The sequence below is a fragment of the Danio rerio genome, chromosome 20, assembly GCF_049306965.1.
Source record: "Danio rerio strain Tuebingen ecotype United States chromosome 20, GRCz12tu, whole genome shotgun sequence".
Lineage (NCBI taxonomy): Eukaryota > Metazoa > Chordata > Actinopteri > Cypriniformes > Danionidae > Danio > Danio rerio.
In genome coordinates, this window is record NC_133195.1 from 40,197,229 (window position 1) to 40,221,945 (window position 24,717).

General features: G+C 35.9%; 1 protein-coding gene across 18 annotated transcripts in view; it reads left to right on the forward strand.

Moving 5' to 3' along the window:
* The first annotated feature begins 1,265 nt into the window (after positions 1-1,265).
* Positions 1,266-24,717, forward strand: part of gje1a (gap junction protein epsilon 1a) — a 374,500-nt gene continuing 351,048 nt past the window's right edge. For 15 of the 18 annotated variants that reach the window (XM_073932438.1, XM_073932441.1, XM_073932437.1 and 12 more), the window contains exon 1: positions 1,266-1,448. The gene's annotated coding sequence lies outside the window, so the exon portion shown is untranslated. Of the gene's footprint in view, positions 1,449-3,621; positions 3,766-24,717 lie in introns of all 18 variants that reach the window. The other 3 variants (XM_073932434.1, XM_073932435.1, XM_073932436.1) reach the window with 1 other exon arrangement.

Below are 24,717 nucleotides of genomic sequence, written 5' to 3' on the forward strand. Positions count from 1 at the left end.
ACAACAATATTGTCATGTTGATATACACCTAAAATACTTTCTCAACCAAGACAACTTATCACTTGATGTTTATACACTTGTGTCATGTGCATTGCAGTTTACCATTTTCAGAACTGAAACTGTCAATAACAATCTAGGCTCGGGGCATGTGAATGATAATGACAAGTTAAATAACAACTGAAAACTGAAAGCATAACAGCAACACATGTAACAACCCTGTGTTCCTTATCTTATCACTCTGAGTCACTTTCAGTCTCTGCTGTTTACACGTATTTGTGCATGTGCACAGTCATGCATGCCTTGTACAGGCGTTTAGCATCTGCTGATTAGAAAAACCCAAGGATGTTAGGTTAGATGAGTAGTTTTAGCACGCAGCCTAAATCTTTAAGCTGCCTTTCAATTAATTTTTGACTATTTTTAAATTAAAGATATTGTTGTATGTTCTGTTAGATATTATTACACATGTGAAACACAATTTTATAAAACAGTTTTAAGCTTTTAAGTTTTCTTTAAAAAATAAAAATAAATAAATAAACTAATAGTACATTTAGGGGGGCACGGTGGGTAGCGATGTCGCCTCACAGCAAGAAGGTTGCTGGTTCGAGCCTCAGCTGGGTCAGTTGTCATTTCTGTATGAAGTTTGCATGTTCTCCCCGTGTTCGCGTGGGTTTCCTTTAGGTGCTCTGGTTCCCCCACAAGTCCAAAGACATGCGCTATAGGTGAATTGAATAAGCTAAATTGTCCATTGCAGCTGGAAGGCCATCCGCTGCGTAAAACTTGTGCTGGATAAGTTGTTGGTTCATTCCTTTGTGGCGAACCATGAATAATAAAGGGATTAAGCCAAAAAGAAAATGAATGAATGAATTAATGAATAAAACATTTGAGAAATTCACATTTTTGCAACATTCTTAAACATTTTTTTATTTAATTAAATCACTTGGGAATTAAATTTGCATGCAACCCAATTAAATGTGCAATCTTTGTGTATTATTGTTTTCATAACACATACTATTAAATTAAAAGAACAGTAAATCCCTTTCCTTCTCATTCTTTCTTTCCCTTTTTACCTTGGACAAAACGTTACTTTACAAATAGAAAAAAACAAAACAAAATGCTTGTGCTTTGTTTGGAGAAGAATCAAAGAATCAAAAGAGGCGAATCAATCAATTAAACGAATCACTCGCTTGAGTCGGTGCTTTTTAGTGATTCGGTCGAATGATCTGAATCGCTTGGTAATTTAATTCGAATCATTTCACAGGCCACGTGATTAATCGTTGGAGTGGCTTTTCCGTTTGTGCAGTGAAGAAATGAGTTACGAGTAATAAATAAAAAGCGGCTTTTGTTAGATTTCTTTTAACCTACAATCTACTGAAATTAAACCCGTTGTTATCCTTGCGACGAAGACCGAAATGAACACCCGACGGTGCATCTTGTGAACAACTTTGAAGGTAAACACCCTTTTCAACAAACCTGTGTCATTAAAGTAACACAAAACACCACATGATTACAAAACATTAACATTACCATGATTTTGACACAACACATTGCATTTTTGAAGGCAAATATGGGAGTCGTATGAATTGTGTTAATGTATCAAAGTACTGTGGTATCTAAGGTTATTATAGTGTGGTCATTGCAGTATTTATGAAATGTGCCTAGTATGTTATTTACATCTAGTTTCATTTGTTTATCATATTCACAAAGTGTTGCTTTTTAAATAGCCATTACAAAACAGCAGCAAAAAGAATGTTGCCTTATTTAATATTTTTATAATGTCTTTGTGAGTTTATTGTTTAAAATATCATTGTGTTCATATTTTGCAGTGGCATTGGCAGTATACTTTTCACAATTTGTTTTGGAAAGATGTTGTAGATTGATAAAGCACAAAGATTCACTTTTAACATCTTTCCTGGCCAGTTCTTGTCAAATAGAAATCCCAGTGTTTCACAATGCAACCTAGATGAGCAAGCAGGTCAAACGAAGGTGAGAATAAGCCTGATTTTTATGGGTCAGTCTGCTCTAGCGCTTTAAACATGTATCAGCCTGCTGTTACACGTAATGTCTGGCATTTTTTTTATGGTATGAAGTGTCTGTCTGGTGAATAGACATTGACCCATTTCTTTCCCTCTGTTCTCTTCTTTCTTTCTTTCTTTCTTTCTTTCTTTCTTTCTTTCTTTCTTTCTTTCTTTCTTTCTTTCTTTCTGACAATATAAGTCAGATTTATTTTTTTGAAAAACACTATAGTTTTATAAATGCTTTGTCGTGTGTTTTTAAGTTCACCTTTTATTTTCTGCACTCTGAAAGGTAAAAGTTGGACGGTCAAAGAAATTATGTTGGGCTCATCTTATCAAGCAGATTGGATTCCTTATTTAACTATAAGGTTTGGTTTACAATAGTAACTTATCTTTCACCTTATACATGAAGTATTATTGGCAGATTAGTCCTGTAAAACTGTAAATAACATAAACTTATAGTTATTAATGTCTGTGAGTTTACATGATATTTTCCTTAATTTTTAGTGAATTTGTTTGTCATTAAAGCATTATGCTGTTTTTAATTTGTAGTAGCTTTTGTATTTTAATAGTTTAATTGTCTAAATTTGAACTTGTTTAGCAAGTGTAATTAGCTGGTATTTATCGAGTTTCCACCATAAGAGATCTCTGTCATAGCTGAATGGCATTATGGCCGACTCCATGACCTGCCCATAAACAAACAGGTTACAGCTCTGAGAACTTTTTAATATCATATCCAATGTAATTATTCATTCATTTTCCTTTGGCTTAGTCCTTTTATTCATCAAGGGTTGCCACAGTGGAATGAACAGCCAACTTATCCAGTGAATATGTTTTACAGAGCGGATGCCTTTCCAGCTGTAACCCAGCACTGGGAAACACTTATTTACACACGTACTCAACAGCCAATTTAGTCTATCCAATTCACCTATAGAGCATGTCTTTGGACTGCGGGGGAAACCGGAGCACTCAGAGGAAACCCGCACGAACACGGGAAGAACATGCAAACTCCACACAGAAATGCCAACTTGTCCACCTTCTTGCTGTAAGGTGACAGTGCTAACAACTGAGCCACCGTGTTGCCCCAATGTAATTATACTCAGTATATTTCTGAATATTTTTAATATATATTTTTAATTCAAATACAAACTTAACACAAGTACAGAGTAACACAAAAAGCTAGCCAATATTGAAGTAACCCACAAAAAATTACCCAACATGCTCATACTATTTGGGTTAAACATGCACACGCATTGCTTTTTGGTTTTATATGCGCAATGAGTATATAGGCGTAATGTGTGTGTTTATATATTTCTTAACTCTATACAACTAAACCCAACAGTACTGTATGATTTGTAAGCATTTTGAATTACGAAGGCACAGGGCATGTCATCATAAATCCCCTCAACACTGTATCGAATTAATACCTACAGTAGGTCATACATGTCATTTATATAAATTTGGTAACTCCTCGTAAAATTCAACACAAACACATGCAGTGTGTTACATTTCTAAAGTTACAAAGCAATAAACATATTCATGTATTTTTTTTTTAATTATTGTTTGTGCATCTATAGAAAGTAGTTATTTCCATTTATCTGTTAAGCAGAAGATTTTCTCTACTAAAATGGCTGTGGTCAGCTCAGGGTCACTTCAGGATGGGATAAGGTCGAAGGTTAATTTGCTGTAAGGACTTTCCATTTCCTACTACAAATATGAACACTGGTGTGATGAACTTTAAGTCGTGTTGGAGGTAAGACATTTCGATTCTGTTTTCAGATTCTGCCATCACATTAGAGAGGGTATGCCACACTTTGGCTTTGCCATTGCTTGACATGTCTGTCAATATTCTCAAATGATTCATCTGCAGTGTCATCCAAGTGTATTGATTTTTTTACTGACGTGCAAAGCAATTTGCCAGCACAGTTTTTCTAGCACAGAATACATTTGACAATGACACATTTCATTTGGTCATGCCTTTTTTTTTTTTAAAGAAATTTTTGTGTTAACCAGTGTATTGTTCCAATTGACTACCCCTTCATTATGTTATAGTGGCTGTTTTTGGCTTAATGACTTCTAGCATATTGATGCTTTTTGATTACAAAGCCATGACACCATATAGTTATGCATTCTTGACTGGTTTTCCCTGTTTGGTAGAGGTATAAAATGTAATTTTTACTTTTAGTCATCAGTTTTCACCATTAACCCTTTATATAGGCCTGTGCAAAAAAAAAAAAAAAAACCTTTCCGACTTTTATATAGAGTTTTATAGAGTAAAACAACAAATTTTAATGTGTGTCCATAAATACACTACTATGTTGTGAGAGCTGAGGTGCATATTTAGATTTTCTCAGACATAATAAGGCAAGCGTGCAACGGTCTGAATAAATCACATGAATAGATGCATGAACATTTTAGGATTGCTTGCTTCATTTGCACGTCAAATTCGATTCATTAGCGCATCAAATTCACTTCACCATAGACACAGATTCGCATCATGGGGAGGGCTTCTGTCTGCCTGGTGACTTTAGCTTCATTGTTAAATGCCTAACATGGATTTTAATATGAGAGAGTAGCTGTGTTTTATGTGCTTTAGAATGGCTGAAAAACAGCGTAGATTTGTTTAGCGCTGTTTCAGAGTCCACTAGATCCTTTCTGAGGTCTACCCAGCTCTGTGAGTTCATCAACTTCCCCAGAAACTATATCTGGATGATGGAGGTTTGCAGCAGTGTTTCAGACTGAGTCAAGCCCAGTTTGATGAGCTGCTGTCCAATGTTGGTAAGAGGATTTCCCCTCGGCACACCAACAACCTAATCACGCCCCTATAAGAGCAAGCTCCCAATTGGTTAACGTGGCACAAATATCCGCTGAAGTTCAGATTTTCCAACTCAAGCAATTTGTGCGTCAAATGTGCAAAACGCTCAACTCAAGCAGCTTCATTTGCAAGAATGGCATCATTTGCGCAGCAGAATGTCTATTCGTGTCTTTGCATTGGCTTAACATGTAAATCACTCGCTATTGACTCACATCTGTGTCTGTTGTGAACGCAGTGTTACATTCACACTGTGTAAAGTGTGACACCATATAAAATAAACAAACAAAGTTTTTTTTTGCACTGGAATTGTTGATCAACAGTAAAAATTAGCAAATTTTAACAAAAATGGGAAAACCTGCTACAATTAAATATGCATGATAATATGGTGTCATGGCTTTGCAATTATGTCATTATAATGCAAGTTAATGGGGCAAAAACAACCACCAACTTGATGACAGGGTAGTAAATTTGCATAAAGTTTGAGTTTTTGAAAACTTTCATAACATTTTCTCAAAAATATGGTAAAATAATGACACATTTGCTAAAACAGAGGAGGTTGTGGCCAATTTAAGACTCAAAAGACCCCCGCTTACACTGCCCGTTAAATGTGACCCAATTCTGAGTTTTTGCTCGTATAAGACAGATCGTGCGCGAACACAAAAAAAAAATAAACACATGCATTCAGATAAATCTGTTTCAGGCCTCCTTCATATGTGGAAATAAATAAGATATAAATTTGATTTTTGACAATGCGGCTCTCATGTAAACAGGCAAATCGGATTTACTGAGGCATTCCGTTTTGTTCGTCATTAAACTTGCGACAATGCGGTACTTCTCCGCGGTTTAATGACGTAGAAGGAAGAGCGTGTGTGCTTATCCTTATATTTCGGAACAAATGCTCCTCATCAAAGCCCATCACAATTTGCTCCCACCAGACCTAAGATCTCTCTCGTACCCACAAATTCTTCTGAAAGGTGGAGGACACCATATTTAAACCGTAGGCGCAAGCTGCGATGACTGCCCTTTCCCTCCTCCGCCGCCTCAATCATTTTAAAGTTGGGCGAACTTCGCATATTTGCAGAGCTAAATGCAAGACAATTTCTTCAATCGTGGCTAGTGCGGCACAGATGCTAGAACCTGCCTTTATGCATATGCGACGTCGTCAATTATATGGCAAGTATAAGCACATGAATTAGATATGGGTCACAATTAAAAGAATGTCGGACGAGCAAAAAAAAAAAATCTGATATAGACAACAATTCAGAATTAGGCATCGTGACTTAACAGTGTAAACGTGGACAAAATCACCCCGAGAGTGGATGAAAACATCCTGAACAGTACACAAGGGTTAAGCACCAGTTTTGACTTTTTTGTTTTATTTTATATGATTGTTATGGAAAATTAGTTTTAAACTGCTGGTTTATATCTCTGGATGTTCAAATATCTTTGATTTCAGTTTAGTTTTTATGCATCCAGAAGGTGTTTCTTTTTTATGAGTCTTTTTCCACTTAACAAGCTGCTTCAAGGTGGTCTGGAAGATGATTCCCGTGCAGGAATGTGTCTGTGAGCGCCATATTCCAGCCATCCCGAAGTGGGAAGCCAGATTGGGTTCTCAACCCTTCATTTGTTCATTTTGCATAGACAGGATGTTTACAGACTTTAGAGCCAATTTTCGACAAAGTCGCAATAAATCAATGCATTTAGCCTTTTAAGTGGTGTGTGTAAGCATGGCAGATGTGGGGATAAGTTCAGTCAATTAGAAAGTGCTGAGGCATGAGGCAACTTTTGCAACAATTACGCCTCCACAGTTCATCAAGGTTCCCATTGATTTATGGAGTTGCAAGTGTTGTTGTTGTTTCCAGCTTGTCTGTGAGGTCAGAGCAGGCCTGCTTTAGCAGTTCAGATACCCATGTCTGATGGCGAATATAGATCTAATCTGGCTGTATTTGCATGAAGTGCTTATTTGAGTCACTAGTTACATTCCCCTAGCCGCAGTTTCCTCAGGCAAAGCTGTAAAACTGTTTTCCGCTGTCTCAATTAACTGGCGGATATTTTCAAGGCTCAGATACCGAAACATGAGCAGACTTATGTTGTACATCTGTAGCATTGCACTTCCTTTGTTACTGTCAAATTAACTTGTTGTAAAACAAAGTAGCTATGGCTGTTCTGACACTTAGTGATAATAAGTCTTAGTCTTTCTCTTGCACAGAGTAGTCTAATATGTCAAATCTCTTGAAATGTGTTTCTGGTGCTACACCTTTTTTAAATTGGACTAATAAACATTTGACTACGTTTACGTGGACACCAGTAATCAAATTATTTGCCTTAATCTGAATAAGACAATAATATGATGAAGGTGTTTTGTTTATACAAGTTGCTTTTGGAATGTTCCTTTAAAGATCCTGTTTTACATGTTATACCACACAAATCGATTAATGTCATCTAATCGCCACGCCATCCACTTTTTAATATAATTTCAGATGTTTCATTTGCAATTTTTGTTTTACTTTAATCGCAGTTCGGCAGTTTCACTTTCATTTAGGAACATGTCTTTCATGCCCCTCTGATAAACTGGGGTATTGGATGCGAGTGTGAAGTAGAGCTGCACAATTAATCGAAAAAAGATTGCGATCTCGATTCGACCCCCTAGGCGAACTTAATCCAGCATTTCTACGATTCTGTCAATCATAATCAAGTTCAGGAGAGAAACAAAGGTGGCCACACAAGTCTTCACGTTGTTTTACGTACGTTGTTCAGCAACGTGGACATGTCCAAATGGTTGTGAAAGAGTCACGTGCTGTATTTATAAGGTATAATTTACAACAAAAAGGTAATTTCTGTCTTCATGTAATGATGTATTCACGGCCGCAAAATCATACGTGACGTGAGCTGACCATCAGCTGTTACCACAGAGAGAGCGGTCGCCTGTGTATTAAGTCTACTTTAGTGAACAGAACCTCCATAGGCTGTGAATAACAGGTATTAAAGTTGTAAATAACATTCAGTTTGTGGAACATTTGGGAGCTGCGTGGGAAGTATGAACCACACTTAGCAGTAAAAATGAAACAGAAAGTGAGCACATCATTTAAATAATCATATCGCATTTTAGAGTTATAATTGCGACAAGCATCTGATATGTTTTTTTCATTCATAGCGAACACAAAGTGTTGTGAATAAAAATAAATGTTTAACATGTGTCAGTATAATGACTCTAGGCTATGATGTTGAATATAATGCAAGAGGGTATCTGATAATGACAAATGTCTGATTTTACCAGTAGAATAATTGGTCTAATAATGTTGTCAAATACAGATTGTAAGCATGTGTCCCAAACACAATAATTCAACATCAGAATTATGAATAGTTGTATTCTGATGTCATCACATTATTGACCAGGACATATTTAAAGTCTGTTCAAGTCCACCATTCCAAGTCTATACAACATTTAGCATTTTAACCAACAGTGTTTTACCATATGTTTGAGAAATAACAATAATAATAGCCTACTCAAATAAACCTTTATTTCACATCTAAAGATTCGTGAGAATATCATGATCTTTATTATAGGCAAAAAAATCATGATTCTCATTTTAGCTAGAGTCATGCAGCTGTAGTATGAAGTAAGAACTAATGTTTTAATAAAATTTAATACCATACGCCAAATGAAAAAAAAAAAACTGCAGAGAATAGTGTCAAACAGCCATGTGTGCATAGAATATCCTGTCGCAAAAAAAAAAAAAAACAAATTCAGAAATCGTTGTTTACTTGGTAGACTCTTGATTAAAGTATTGTCTTAATCGTATTGCAATGTATTATTGGTGTCCATGTAAACATACTCGCTGAAAAACACAATATTGTTTCAGCATCGATATTGCTGTGTGTGCATCCACAAAAGTCACATCGCAAGATATGCAATGCTGAGTCTGAATTATAGTTTACCAGGAGCTACAGAACACTTGTGATTTGTAGACTCTAAATAGTTTAACCATTATAGAGTGATTGTTTATCATATGCATGTGGTTTTAAGGCCTGTGACTGCATTTCAAGAGAGTTTAAAACATTTGTGCACAAAAATGGACGATGTTTGAAGAAACAAAGATTAATTGTATAATTTATGCAAAAAATTATTATGTATAGTCCAAATACCTACATTTCAAGCAAAAGCTAGATTATTGTTTTTGCCTTTTTGGCATATAATTTTGCTTGTTTTAAAGAAAACTCCTAATTTTGGCTTTTGTTTTCTGAGGAGGAAAACAAAACAATGGGGGCATCACGGTGGCGCAGTGGGTAGCATGATCAATTCACAGCAAGAAGGTCGCTGGTTCAAGCCTTGGCTTGGCAGTTGGCATTTCTGTGTGGAGTTTGCATGCTCTCCCCGTGTTCGCGTGGGTTTCCCCCACAAGTCCAAAGACGGGGTATAGGTGAATTGGGTAAGCTAAATTGGCTGTGGTGTGTATGGATGTTTTCCAGCAACGGGTTGCAGCTGGAAGGGCATCCGCTGCGTAAAACATATGCTGGATAAGTTGGCGAATCATTCTGCTGTTTTTATAGATTAATAAAGGGACTAAGCTGAAATGAAAATGAATGAATGAAAAAAAACATTATTTTTATTTGATCTAAGAAAATATTTAGACTAGAAACGAAACAAAGTAAGAAAAGCTTATTTTCCAATGAGATTATTAGATTTTTTATTCATTTGAATACTGTTAGACTTTCCAGAAAAAAGAAAAATAGAGCTATTCAGACCATATTGTGAAACTATTTATATTGTAATATTTATCGTAGAAAAATAGAAACATCACAGTATCAGATTTTTCCAATATCGTGCAGCTCTAATCCTTAGTAAATCTCAAAATAAATGAAGCAAAGCTTAAATTTACTTTAAAGTTTTATCACTGTATTTTTGTATTAATTAGGTTTTTAATCCTTATTATTTTTTAAATAGTATGTGACTTATTATTATGCTGTGTTCACATCAGGCGGGGTTGAAGCGTCAAGCGCAAGTGATTTACATGTTAGGTCAATAAAAGATGCGAATAGACATCCCACCTCATGATTCGCGTGAATAAAGTGGAGTGAATAACGCAGCGCGAGTTGAGCATTGTGAAGTGAAATTTACGCACAAATAAATTAAATTTGATGTGTGAATGAAGCGAATAAACTCAAAATGTGCCTCGTCTGGTGTGAACATAGCACTAACCTTCGAAATTCTTAGCTCGTTGGCAGTGATAATAATTTTTCAATTCAATTTAAGTATTGTGCATAAAGCTAAAGTAAAATAACACTAAATTAACCAAGTAAAATTTTGAAATGTCTTGAAATAGGCTACAAGTAAATTAGAAATGTAAATAAACAAATATATAATTGGAAGCAGCAAAATCAATCTGAAATTTTTGGTTGAAATAAAGTGCTAAATATGAATAATATATGAAAGTACGAAAAAAAAAAACTAATCCAAAATGCAGTATGAAGACATTTTATAAATATTATTTAATAAATTTTCATAATTATAATTATTTATAAATATTTCGCCTTATTGTTATAGTCTAGGAATTAAATTATACTGCATAATTAAAGATTAAAAAATAGATTTTAAAAAAACTGCTATATCTTATGTACTCCGTAAGCAATAAAGTCAAAGTTTGTGTGTAATTAATCTGTCAACACTGCTAGTCATGAAATCAAAGACCCTCTGAAATTCATCCAAATGGGCTTAAATGGATATTTAAAAGTTGTCAGAAGTTGCTCATTGTTAAAGTTTAACACTACAGGTTTCTCTTTAAGTGTATGTAAACTCGCATGGCAAGTTAAGTGAAGCAAACTTCACAACAAAGCAACATTACGAAGAATCTGAGGGAGCAAATGCCATGCTAATGTAATATTAGCCACTGACGCTTGACAACTTTCTCAATATTTTGACGTTGTCTTACTATCTGCTATAGAGTTGCCATCCTGTCTAGCGAGCTTGTGCTCAGCGTGGCAAAATGATTGTGGAATTCAGCCGTCCTGGCGCATACACTCTTCTGCTTCATTTCACACTCCCGTAACAGAAATGCAGGGTCAACACCAGGATTCCACAGAGCCTAACAAATTAGATTCCAGGGCTAGAAACTAGGTGTAACGTGCTTGTAAAAATGCTCCCGAATCAACATTCATTCAGCGTGCCTATATATTACCATTTATTATGCCTGCATACCCAACATTTATTGATTGCTGTAAGTTAAAGGAATGTTCTGGGTTCAATACAAGTGAAGCTTAATGAACAAGCATCTGTGGCATATTGATTACTGCACGCAGAAAATAATTTCAGCTCGCTCCAAGTTAACTTGTGAAAGTTGTGTAAATAATTCATGATTAGGCAAGTAAACAGTATCAGAGAGTTTAAAGGCTAAATAGTGAAGTTCTTTTTTTTTTTTTTGTTAAAGGAATTTTCTGTAAAGAATCTGTTATTCAGGCGTCTGTTGTTTGTACCTCGCTTAAAGCAAGATTTGCCAGATCCTGAATCTTTTAGCTGTGATAAATGTTGTCTGGCTAATTTGGTTCTTTAAGTTTGCGATCTCCGTAATCTTATAAAATATCTAGATTACGGAGTTTGCTTGTGTTTATTGTGAATGACAGATCACTCAATTCTCGAAATTGTGATCAGTAATGCAGCGATTGGCTGGCATCATCTGAATAATATTCAATTATCAGCTATGTGTGACAAATTCCCTTGAATAAAACAGCTGGTAAATGACAAGTTTTTACCATTTGTTTTAGGGTTGGGGGATGTTGACCAGTTTGGCATTGTACGATGTCTAATGTGAAACATCACGATGGGCAATGGCTTCATCGTTGTAGGCAGCGGTGAATTAATTATTTATGAATAATTAATTCATTCATTATGAATTAATTATTTGTAGCCTACCGTTTCAACTACCTGACCTACATGGTGTTTGTTTTACGCCTGTTTCACACCCCAAGCGTCAGCGGCGTGTGAGCAGAGCGTGAGCAGCGCGTGTGTTTTCGGCGTCCATGTTAACAGATTAGAGCTTTCATACCGCATGCAGCAGCAGCACGTCAGAGCGAGGCGTGAGCGTCGCCGAAGCAGCAGTGCAGCGATAGTTTCGGGGCTGGGTCTATTTTTGACGCGCTGCTCACGCTCAATTAAAGTGACAGTGCACTGATAATGACCAAAACACATTGAATGACAGTAAAAAGTAGCAATTTTACCCAATAAATGCGTTAATAATGTCAAATGGTTTATATATAGTCATTCAAATGAATTTAAAACGATTAAAAACGGCAACAAACATTTATTTAGGCCCGAACTACAAAACCAAATGTAAAAATTTTAGTATCAGTTTTGCTTAAGTTGCACACTAGTGTTGTAGGAGAGGGGAAACAGAATATTTACGGGATTTGTAGTCCATAGCGAAGTGTATTGTGGGTAGTGTAGTTCGACACGCATGCTGGATTATGTGAGCTCGCTGTGTTCTGTGCAGCTGAGCAGAGGAAGAAAGTTTTAATCGGCTTTGTTTTATGTTCGCTCGAGTTATTCCTACCGGGAGCTGTTTGCACTGTGAATCTGACAACACGAAAATAAGTAAAAGAATGGCATGCATTGGTTACTTTTGTCCGTCTCATCCTCTGCACGAGCATGAATTAACGAGTTGTTATTCTGCCGCTGGACATCACTGAAGCGGAGAAAGTAACACTACTTTGATCATGTATAAATGTCATTATAACTATATTGTATAAATATGATTATAACTAGGTCTACAGCAACCTGATAATCAAAAAACAAATCACACGATATCACAGGCGATTGTCCTCTGACTGTAGACACTTCTCATATAAGTTAGCTTGAGAAGCATACAGTACTATTTGATCTATAAAATTTGTAAAATAAACATTTGCAGGTTAAAGAAACAGCATAGGGAGGGGCTTTGGTGCAGATGAAAAGTTTAAAAAGTGTATTTGTATATAGAGAGACATGGATAACTAGATAGAATAGACAGAGATAGGTTGATCTCTGCAGCAGCTGCCGAAGAGCTGCGCGCTTCAGACGCAGCTGGTGTGAAAGGCAAACGCCTGCGTGCTGCTACTGCTCAACATACGCGCTGCTCACGCTCTGCTCACTCGCCGCTGACGCTTGCGGTGTGAAACAGGCGTTACCCATAACCAAATCAAAAATTACTAAAGATAAGTTACACACAAAAATTACCACCTGTCAATCACTTTTTTCCACTGGACTCTGTTGTGAATAGGCAGAGTGATCTGTGTCATTATAATGGTGTTGACAAACTAGGGTGGTAAAAAAGGTGCACAACCAACAGGAACCAACCAACAGTATCTGAGGTTTTCGCTAAAATTACTAAGTACAAGCGTGAAAGCGAAAGATTGAAGCAGTGTGCTGACGCTGACACATGTTACCTGATAGATTCAAAAGATCAAAGAGTCGTTAAATGGAGACAAGAGTATTTAAATATCACCTTAAACAACTATAGTACAGAACAGAACAATTTATTAAATTTCACCTGTAAAGTGGATTTGCTATTTAGATTTGCGAATGTCTACATCTTCTGCTCTGTTATTATTTCTTTAAAAACAATATCTTTCAGTCAGAATATTGGCCATGTCTATTTAATGTCATATTTAAAAACTTTTAGTTTTTTAGGGGAACAGTAGTACATCTAGCAGAAAAGTAACCTCCACATCAATAGCTACTGGTCCTATATATATATATATATATATATATATATATATATATATATATATAGATATATATATATATATATATATATATATATATATATATATATATATAGATATATATATATATATATATATATATATATATATATATATGGGGGGAAAAGTTGTTTTTTTACCCGGACATTTAAAGGTGCTTTCACACCTAGACTTTTGTTTTAGAACATAGTGCGTTTCCATAGTTAGCTCGGTTCATTTGGCATGAATTTACGCTGGATCTTCCGGGAGACTTGGGATGTCTGGAATGACCTCCCCCCCTACTCATAATTCTCTCTTTATATAGCTGTATGCCTATTACATATCCATAATACACTGTGATATAACCGGGCTCTGATCGTATTGCTTTCTCACTACAATCGATCCGCTCCAGAGTTCGTTTTAATCGAGCCAAGACCACCTCCTTCAAGCGATGTCGGAGCGATTGTTTTGCCATGGATCCAAGCGTGATTGGTGGTTTCGCATATGCCAAACAAAGCGCGCTAACTGGGCAAACGAGACAGGTTCTGAAACAAAAGTCTAGGTGTGAAAGCACCCTTAAATGAACTCTAGTGTGTGAAAGAACTCAAATGTGAAAGTAAAAGCATGCTGAAAATATTACAGAGTGCTGTTTATCAGTTAGGAAAATTGAACGAACTGCAGTTGTAGTTTTTCTGTTATTTCTCTCTATAATGTAAAGCCTATAATGCATAATTTGTCAATGGCTTTGCATTCGAAGGTCTTAACTCTGATTTATATCTGTGGGTGTCACCATTCAAAATTAAAGCGTAGCTTTTCGCTTATAATGTCTTATTGCTCATTGCCATAAATTAAGTAAGGATGCATGACAGCTGCGCGGGACACGGAAATAAACCCTGAAACTTTGTCCAGTGTGAAGAGAGTTTATTCGCACTTGACTTGTTTTAGCTATTTTGGTCCGTTGAGAAACTGTGTAAAAGCGGCCAGCGCCAATAACAAAGTGCAACATTGTAGCAATTTTAATCCCTGTTCCGGAACAAAACAATCAATCTACAGGTGTGAAAGCACCCCAAAAAGAAATTATTTTAGAGCAGTAATCATAAAAACCATGATTCCGTAATATTTTTATCCAAGGTTATTAAAGTGTACCATTTGAATATTTGGAAAAGTACCGCTCAATGACAGTATCTTTACCTTTATTTGTGGCTGTTCTGGACATTTTATCAATAATATATTATATCATTATTATTTTACCCAATTCAATGAAATACTCAAGTATAAAAATATCAGCAGTTGGTACCAATTTTTTTATCACTTTTGCTTAAAATGACACTGATCTAATTCTTACGTTATTACGTCTAACGTTTCAATCGAATAATGTAGCAGGATTGAGCTAGATCATGCCAAATTGTCAATAATCAAAGTGTAACATGAGCTGTTTAAGAACCATTTGTCAGTTTTTTTTGTTTTTTTTTCCCTCTTCTCATAAACATTAATATTTTGACCCGCTATGACTTGAAGACAGCTGTGACTAGTTTACAGAAAATAAAATATATTTTACCAGGAATTGGTTTGTACTGCATTTAATTTATTACTACTATTGACAAATTATTTGATGTTATTGTCAATATTTTAGTCATGAAATATTAAACAGAAGCACGCACATCCCTCTTAACTGGATGCTCAGCCAAAAAACAAATATACAAATTTGTTAAATTAAAAATTATTGTACAAAAGCACGCACATCCCTCTTAACTGGGTGCTCAGCCAAAAAACAAAAATACAAATTTATTAAATAAAAAAAGCTGACACATGCTGTGTCAGCTTTTTTAATTTAATAAATTTGTATTTTTGGAGCTTTGGTGTTGCCGCCTTTAATTAATATTCAATATTTCAGTCATGATTTTTTTTTTTTTTTTTTTTTTTGCAAGCATTTATGCAGTTAATGATCACAGTTGTCTTTATTGTGTAGAAGATCATAAATCAAAATAGGCACAGCTGTGGTGATTTGCACAGTTTTTTCTTCTTTTTTTTGTGTTCAAGACATTTTTTCAGTAATCTGGAAATGCCATAATACAGACGGTGAGTTCACTGCGCTGAACTGAGGATATTATTCCCATCTTAAGTATGTCTAGCATTATTCCCCTCCACTGGCTGAAAGCACTCTGATAAATAAACATTGAAGCAATCCAACTTTATGCCGGTCTCCAAGCAACAAGAGTCATTGGAAATTAATACTCAACCCAACAGGATGAAATTGACAGTGTACTGCTTGCTCCCCTGAATGTAATTGGCAGCCTGAAGCTATTAAATTAAGCAGTCTGATGCTTGAACTGAGCTGTTTGAAGAAAAGCTTAATTTATTTTTTTTGTTATTTCCACATTTCCTTCCTGGATGATGGTTAGTGGCTTTCTTCCCAGCAAACATGACTAAAGTAAGATTGACAGATCTTATGTGAATGGCGCTTGCATACGATGGACACACTTTTGCATCTCTCTTTGTCTCATACACGTTCACAAGTGCTGGGCAATACATCAGTTCATCCAGTTTTGAGTTTATCACAGGGTTTTGGCAGTTTATGGATGAATAAATTAAAAGGGCTCTGGGGCTGTACGATGCAACAAATAACAGCTAACAATTGTCTGTGAATGTTCAACCATTATAAATATACTTCTCTGAAGTCTGCATGTCTAAGTGAGTGATGTAGATTGGGACTAATGCTACCTGTGGTGTTATTCACCTCTGCTCTTCAATTTAATTCTAGTTTGTTTGTATAGCACTTATTACAATAATTATTGTTTCAAAGCAGCTTTACAAAATGTGCACATTCCTGCACTTCAATTAAATTCAGTGTTTGTGTATAGTTTCTCGGTAAACTACGGCCTTTTGTAGTAAATGTTCATGTAAAACCTGAAAGCACATGCAAATATAACATGTACTCATGTTTTTAATCGAACTCATTTGCGTAGCTTCAGTCAAGTATTCGAATTAAGACCTTCTGTGAAATGATGTCTTCTTACACATGCAACATATCTCATAACAGCCTTCTAATAACCAGTGACAAAGGCATAGCATCATTAGAGACTACAGTATATTATCAGGAAAATTATAAGAACTATTAGCATATTATCGTGGTCATGTGTAATAAATTAATAAATCCAGTTGAATAAAATGAAAGTAGTTTAATCTTCTGTTTTTCCCACTATATGAATTTCCCATTGACTGGTATTTCCTGGCTTTCTTCACGGCATATATGTTTGTTCTGTGCGACTCACGAGAGAGAACGCCCTTTGTGCTTTGGAGAAGTTTTATTGCTGATCGCATCATCGTAGTTTCCTCACATGATGTGCCAGATAAACTAGCTCTGGCTAAATTTTGCAAATGTGATGTTATGTTAGTTTATTGTTCAGCCCTACTGCTGACTCTAATGGCAATATGTTGTGCTGCCCGTAGTAATTGCACACCCTGATGACCTGATGCATGAGAGAAGATATAGGTGAACACAGTTGGTATTTCAGCACACAAAAATGTTTTTGGAACTTTTTTTATTTACACTCGCATTAATTGAAACAATTTAAAATTTTAATTTTTTCCATATTTTAACTGCATCTAACTCGCTAAAAAATTTAAAAACAACTGACACAATCTTAATCTAATCAAGAGCAATAATTTGTAAGTCATGATATGAGAAGTCTCAGTTTATCCAACACATTATAGGGAAGTTTTAAGACTTCAAGTGATTTACACTAGATAAGAAAAGTTGATGTAAAGATCTGTGATATTTATTTGTGACGAAATGGATGTGGCTTGTGCTCTATTCGGCTTATTATAGACACCTTTTGTTAGCTTATTCTAAATTATTTGCAGAGGTTTGATGGTTCTGCCAGGAGAGCTTGCAAAGAGAACAGTACAGTAATCTAGCCTGCATGGACAAAAAGCCTACAATAAGTTGTGTAGCATGCTTCGATAGGAAGGACCTGTGGTTTGCCTATTGTTGTGCAAGTCAAATTTGCAGGGTGGACCGTTTTTGCAATATGGTCTGTTGATGCATATGATGAATCTACCTGGATAGAGAAGTTATGATGAAGCATTGTTTTACCCAAAATCACAAGCTGGTCTTTCTTGGTAGGGTTGAGTTAAAAGTGATAGCCATGAAATTTCTGTCAAGCAGTCTGAGAGGAGAGTTGCTGTGGTTAGATCATAAACATCATTGTCTCTGAATGGACAATTCTTGTAAAGATGTGTAGGAGAAGAGAAGTGTTCCAAACACAGAGCCCTGAGGGAACTCAGTAGCTAGATGTTGTCTCTTACTTAACTCAGCCCTTGAAGAGACCCTGAAGTATACCTGAGAGGTAAGATTTGATCCACGATATACTGTCCCTGTGCAGTTTCTGAAATAGCTTTTGTCATGAGGGTTGACAGGAGGGATCTGGCAATTAACTGTCAAAAGCAGTGCACAGATCAAGCAAGATGAGAAATGATGACTGATGATACCGCTCAGCAATAGCTTTCACCCCAACAAAAAACACATTTTTTTTTCTATCATGGTGAAATCTTTCTTTTGATTAATGTTTTTGTTCTGTCCATTGACCATCACAGAAACCTTTTGCTTTTTTACTTTTAGACATTTCATTTGTATTAAAAAATAAATCATTTATTACACTCATCGGCCACTTTATTAGATACACCTTACTAGTATTGGTTGGATCGCCCTTTCCCTTCAGAACTGCCTTAATCCTTCATGGCATAGATTCAACAAGGTACTGGAAAAATTCCTCAGAGATTTTGGTCCATATTGACATGATAGCATCATACAGTTGCTGCAGATTTGTCAGCTGCAAATCCATGATGTGAATCTGCCGTTCCACCACAACCCAAAGGTGCTCTATTGGGTTGAGAACTGGTGACTGTGGAGGCCATTTGAGTACAGTGAACTCATTGTCATGTTCACGAAACCAGACTGAGATGATTCACGGTTTATGACAATGGTGCATTATCCTGCTGTAAGTAATCCATCAGAAGATGGGTACGCTGTGGTCATACAGAGATGGTCATAGTCAGCAACAATACTCATGTAGGCTGTGGTGTTGACACACTGCTCATATGGTACTAATATGTCCAAAGTGTGCCAAGAAACTATACCCCACACTATTACACCACCACAACCAGCTTGAACTATTGAATATACAACATACAATATACAAGGCAGGATTGATCCATGCATTCACGTTTTTTACGTCAATCTTTGACCCTACCATCTGAATATCTCAGCACAAATTAAGACTTCTCACACAAGGCAACATTTTTCCAATCTTCTATTGGTCAATTTTGGTGAGCCTGTGCAAATTGTAGCCTCGGTTTCCTGTTCTTAGCTGACAGGAGCCGCACCCAGTGTGGTCTTCTGCTGCTGTAGCCCATCTACCTCAAGATTGGACATGTTGTGCGTTCAGAGGTGCTCCTCTCCATACCTCGGGAGTGGTTATTTGAGTTACTTTTGCCTTTTTATCAGCTGGAACCATTCTGGCCATTTTGGCATCAACAAGGCATTTGCGTGACAATCCCAGTAGATCAACAGATCCGAAATACTTAGACCAGCTCGTCTGGCACAACCATGCCACGTTCAAAGTCACTTAAATCCCCTTTCTTCCTTATTCTGATGCTTGGTTTGAACTGACCATGTCTACATTCCTAAATGCATTGAGTTGCTGCCATGTGATTGACTTAGGAATTTGCGTTAACGAGCAGTTGGACAGGTGTACCTAACAAAGTGGCCGGTGAGTGTATATATTACTGTATTTTTTTGCTTATTTTAATACCTATGGTTTATATGTAGACAAATACTGACTGAATACTTATGCACAAAGAATTACACAAACACTTCCATTATTTTACCAACACTAATCAAGCAACCTAATGAATCTTTTAATCTATTGCAAAATCTATTACAGAAATAAAAACAAATGTATTATTAACTATATAAACCATCTAATGTCTATACATTTTTTAATTATTATGCAATTTAAAACAGCCATTTTTGTCAAAAATGCTCATATTGAAATTTCATTTGTGCCAGTCCATATGCATTGCTGCAAACGTAAAAATTCTACATATTTAAAATCTAAATTTCAAACTGTGTTTTTCCCCGGGAATATCATACCCTAAAATTTTCATCCAGAAATGGGATTTCCATTGGCTTGGCAGAGAAAAGATTAGGACTTTGTCTTTGTCCTTAAATTTCACCAGAGCAATAATTAGCTTCATCTCAGCAACTTGATTAGAGCAGTGTGGGCTGCCCTGCCATACTTATCTCTCTCATCTCGCAAAGGTTGCCAGGCAACTGCAGCAGAACATCATGACAAATGTTTACTGCAACAAAACTTACCAGATGAGTCATTTATCGCCCTCATCAAATAGTAGGTGAAAGACAGTACTTTCAGACAATTTAGCTTTAAGCTGGAGCTCATGAAAATGATCTCTCTGTGAAATTGTCAGCATTAGGTATGACAAACTTCATTCGAGAGAAATAGATGCTAACCACTGACGATAACATTTTGACTTTCAGATTCTTTATTGCGCCATGTAATTAAGCGTTTATTGCTTTTTACACAAAATCTTTTTACATTTCGTATTAAAAAAAAAATGCAGACCAATGGAAAAAAAAAAAAGTATTTTCAGACCATATGTATGAAAGAATAGTGAGAGCTTTAATTACTCGTACTTCTGAAAATACATGCATAAATATTTTATCACTTACTATTCGTGAACTTATCTGCGTATATTTTAAATGTGCATATTTGCCATGTAGACCTATAAAACATGTTGTAAATGTGGCTGTAAATGTCATCTGTGTATGTGATTGCATTATCAGTACAAATACTTAACCATCCTGAAATCAAGATAAATTTACCTAAATATTAAATTGTATCAGATACTCAGAGTTTCCATAATGCTGGGCAATATGTCAAAAAAAGAACACCAGAACATTTACAAATTATTATTATTATTTACGATTAACCCGTCAAAATTAAAGGGCATCTATGATGAAAATCATCATCGTTTGTAAGCTGTTTAGACAGAACTGTGTGTAGATATAGTGTGTCCACAGTCATATTGGGGCTATATAAAGACAATTAGTCTTTTTATTTTTTTACATTTTTAAATTATTATTTAAAAAAAAAATTCCTGACGTTAAAAAAGGATCCAAATCCCTCCCATTTTGAGGCTCACTGCAACGTGATGTAGGAGTGTGGTTTCCCAGCCCACCGAATTGACTGACAGTCGCATTTTAATGTGTTTGTAGTATAATCATATTAACAAGACTGGCTGTGCACAAAGCAACTGGGATTAAAAAGATCTGTTCAGCTCTCTGTGATCATCAATTATCATTAAATGTGATCAAGAATTAGTTTTACAAGTTTAAAACGTTTTTAAAACAGTGCATGTTTGTAGTAAATTACAGCAATTTATCCCCTCTTTATCACCACAGTGTAATTTCAGTAAAATTCTAAAAGAATACGCTTCAATCTTGGTTTGTGGGCGTTAAATAAGTTTTATTTTGTACAATAACATAACGGATATCCATACAGCAGTGGATTTTAACATTTTTTCTGTCACATTTGGGTGCAATAACAGTGCAAAGGTTAATGCGGTGTGTGTCTGTCTGACTCGTTTCAGAAAGGCTTGAATAAACTCCACAACAAATACATCAAATATTAATTGGTAAAGTTCTTACTGTAGTATTTCTTATAAATGTTACGCGAGATCTCCTTCATTTATATTTGTCACTGCTGTTTATCTGACGCAGCAGGGGATTAAGGCACACTCTGACAGGCACGTTAAAACGTTGAGCGGGGAGAACTAGCATTAAATGCACAGGCAACAAAAACAGCTACATTGTGTGTAAAGCAGAAAATTCCAATATTCTGAAAGGTATAATAAATGATCTGATGGGTGTTTTGAGCTGAAACTTTACAAACACATCCTGGAGACAAAAAATATATTATTTTAATTAATTTAAATAAAATTTAAATTAGTTTTGAGACAGAAACATCCTATAAGACTGAATCATCCTATATTAAAGTCAAAATAAATTAGTTTTAGGGGTCACTTTTTTATTTACAAAGAATTTACATAAATAAAATTTATTTAAAATTTTAAATGACAAAGTTTAACAGCAGTAGTAAGCTATTAGTAAATGAATGGTAAATGTTTGGTTAAAAACGTGATTATCATCATGAAAACATGAAACATCAAACATACAGTAATATAGTGCACTGCTTTTTTTAGGCTTTTCTTTGTGAATATATACATAGTGGATCTTAACTGTTATCCGTCACTTTGTAGGCTAATCGGCTGCCAGCATAAAACTGGTTCCCTCGTGAAAATCCCTATAGGATTTTCCCATAGGCTTTTAGAAAATTGCAAATAATAAGCTCTGTGTTCAAACACTGTTCATTACACTTACACGTTTTGTCCAGTCGGAAAGTCCTCACACGAAAATAAAACTTTGAGCACTTTTGGATCTTAAATGCAAACGAAAAGCTAACATCAGGCTATAAACAGACTACAGTGCCCTCGGGGTGCTCGCCTGTGACGTCAGCACCACCCCGCTACAGACAACTTATCAAGCTCATTTTTAGAAATAATGTCCATGACAGAGTTAACCTCTCTGTTTATTATATCATAGTCCACACTATATATTATAAACAAATAAATACGCGAAAACACATAGAACTATGTGCCTTTTGGATTTTGAGTTTTTACGTGGGGAATACATCTGTTTTGCTTTACGGTTGTTCTAAAAACTTTAAAACTGTATGCATAAATGTGCCTACATAGTATTATCATGAGACATATTTAAATAAGTGTATCACTTGTGTGCACATATCCTGCTTACCTTAGCAGACGACAGAAATGAGGAGTGAGGAACAAGGCTTTCAAATGCCTGCAAGTTCCATCATGGACGCAGAGCAACATTCAATTTTCCCTTTTTGTCACGAAGTTCAGCAAAAAGCTGCCCATACAGTCACATCTGCTATACCTTTTTTGGAGGAGTGTAAATATTGCAGTTATGACAGAGTTAAATGTGTTCAGATGAAGAAAAAAAAGACGAAAAATCACTTGATCACATTAAAATGACAGTTAATATGTATGTGTTTTTACACATTTATTCACACGTTGCATTACAGAGAGCAGGAAAGAGACAGGCTGCACTGGTAAGCAGTATCTTCATAATATCGTTTAATTAAAATAAATGATCAACAAATGAATCTGTCTTGACAGCCTTTACAAGTAAAGGCATTATCTACACACAATCTGAATTTCCAGTTAGAATAATATTACAAACTATAAAATACTATTCATGAAAATACCTAAATAACAGACAAATCCAAATGCCCAACACAGCGAGCTGCACTCCAGCCCAGATCAGCTCGATGACGTATAATGTCCCCGACACCGCCTGTTGTCTCATTTAGCAACTTTATAGCAACCGTCTTTTTAAAAAAGCACAACATGTAACTGAGGTGTTTTATGTCGTAGAATAAAATGTGAAAGTATCTTGAGTTTGTGTTTTCCACGAATCTTATTTAAGCAATTTTACTGAAACCCTATTCAAAAAAACCATTTTCAAAAAACCAATCACTCATATGATTCACAGTTTGATAAGTGATATTGATCTCATGATACAATAAGCGATTTAAACAAAGCCAAATACTTGCTGTAACAGGCTTGAATGGGTTTGAAAGATCCTTCTGCTGGTGACAACAGAATAGACATGATCATGATTTAGGTTAACTAATTCTATATAATTCTGTCTGACATGTGCTTTCTCTAAGTAGATGCTTATAAAATATTTGAAATGTTGTATTGTTTTATTTAACATTTTTTATTTAGTAATGATAATAGTTAACACACTTGTGCTTCCATGTTTGACCATTTTAATGTCCTATGTTTGATTTGCCATTATTGTACTTGTTGCTAAGTTAAACCTACTTAATTTTTCCATTTTGAGTTAACGATACAGATCGTTTTTCCCCATTGTCCATTTTATTAAATTACATCACTATGGGATGTTTACACCTTTACAATGTTTTTTATTTTATTTTATTTTATTTTATTTTATTTATTTTGCAGTGTGACAGATTGCAAATTTGAAACAAGTCTAAAATTATACCACGCAATCATACTATGTAAAATCTTTTAAGGCCCAAATGCTTTTTTCCACTGCATTTTCCTGATCGCCCATGAAACAAAACGACCTGCTTTTACATCTCTGCAGGAAAGAAAAACAACCAAACGAGTCTGATATGAACTCCTCCAGGCCACTGCCGGACTCAGCAGGGGGATCGAGACCTTGTAAGCACTGAGGTCACAAAAGCAAAACAAGCCCTAATCAACTACCCTTCTTTTAAAGTCGGCATTTCTCCATGTATGAAGAATGGGCTTTATTCATTTCAGCTTAGACCCCTTTACCCCCCCTTCTCCGGCACCAGAATTCCTGGCTGACATTCCCTCAATCTTCCAGCTCCAACAGGCCTCAAAAGGAGCTATTTTTCCTCTCTCGTTGCGTTTGCCTCAAGGGTATTGCCGGCCAATATGGCCTAGAGTTCCTGCACCCTTTTCCTGAAGATGTTATATCTTTAAAAGAAGGACTCTAACAGCTGTCTATATCTGGAGTGGGGGAAAAAAGAGAGAGGGAGGCGGTACTGCTGATGCTGCTGACTTTGTTTTTCTCCTTCCCTTGCCTTTCTAGCCTGGAATGCCCTTGTGACAACTGTGTGTTAGTATCCAAAGAGCTGCAGCGCCGCAGTGTTTTCACAGTCCTGCAAACTCATTCCGATGGTGTTTTTTTTTGTTTTTTTTTTTTTGCTAACCCAGCTCTTGTTATAATATCCACATTCCTGTGTAATGCTGGCACTACTGCTCCTGTGTTGCCATGGCTTGGAATTATAGGACGGAAAGCATGGTGTAAACAAAAACAGACTGGCAGGCCATGTGATGTAGACCACCTTTGGACCCAATGAAAACTGTCTGTCTTATGATGAGAGGGCAAAGGTCTCTCCCACGGCACATGCACTGACACTAGACAGGCTCTAGACTTTTCTAGACATTTTTACAGGTACAATGCTTCTGGCCTCAGTCTAGTGAATATTGATTTTAGTTTCTGCAAATGTTAATCAA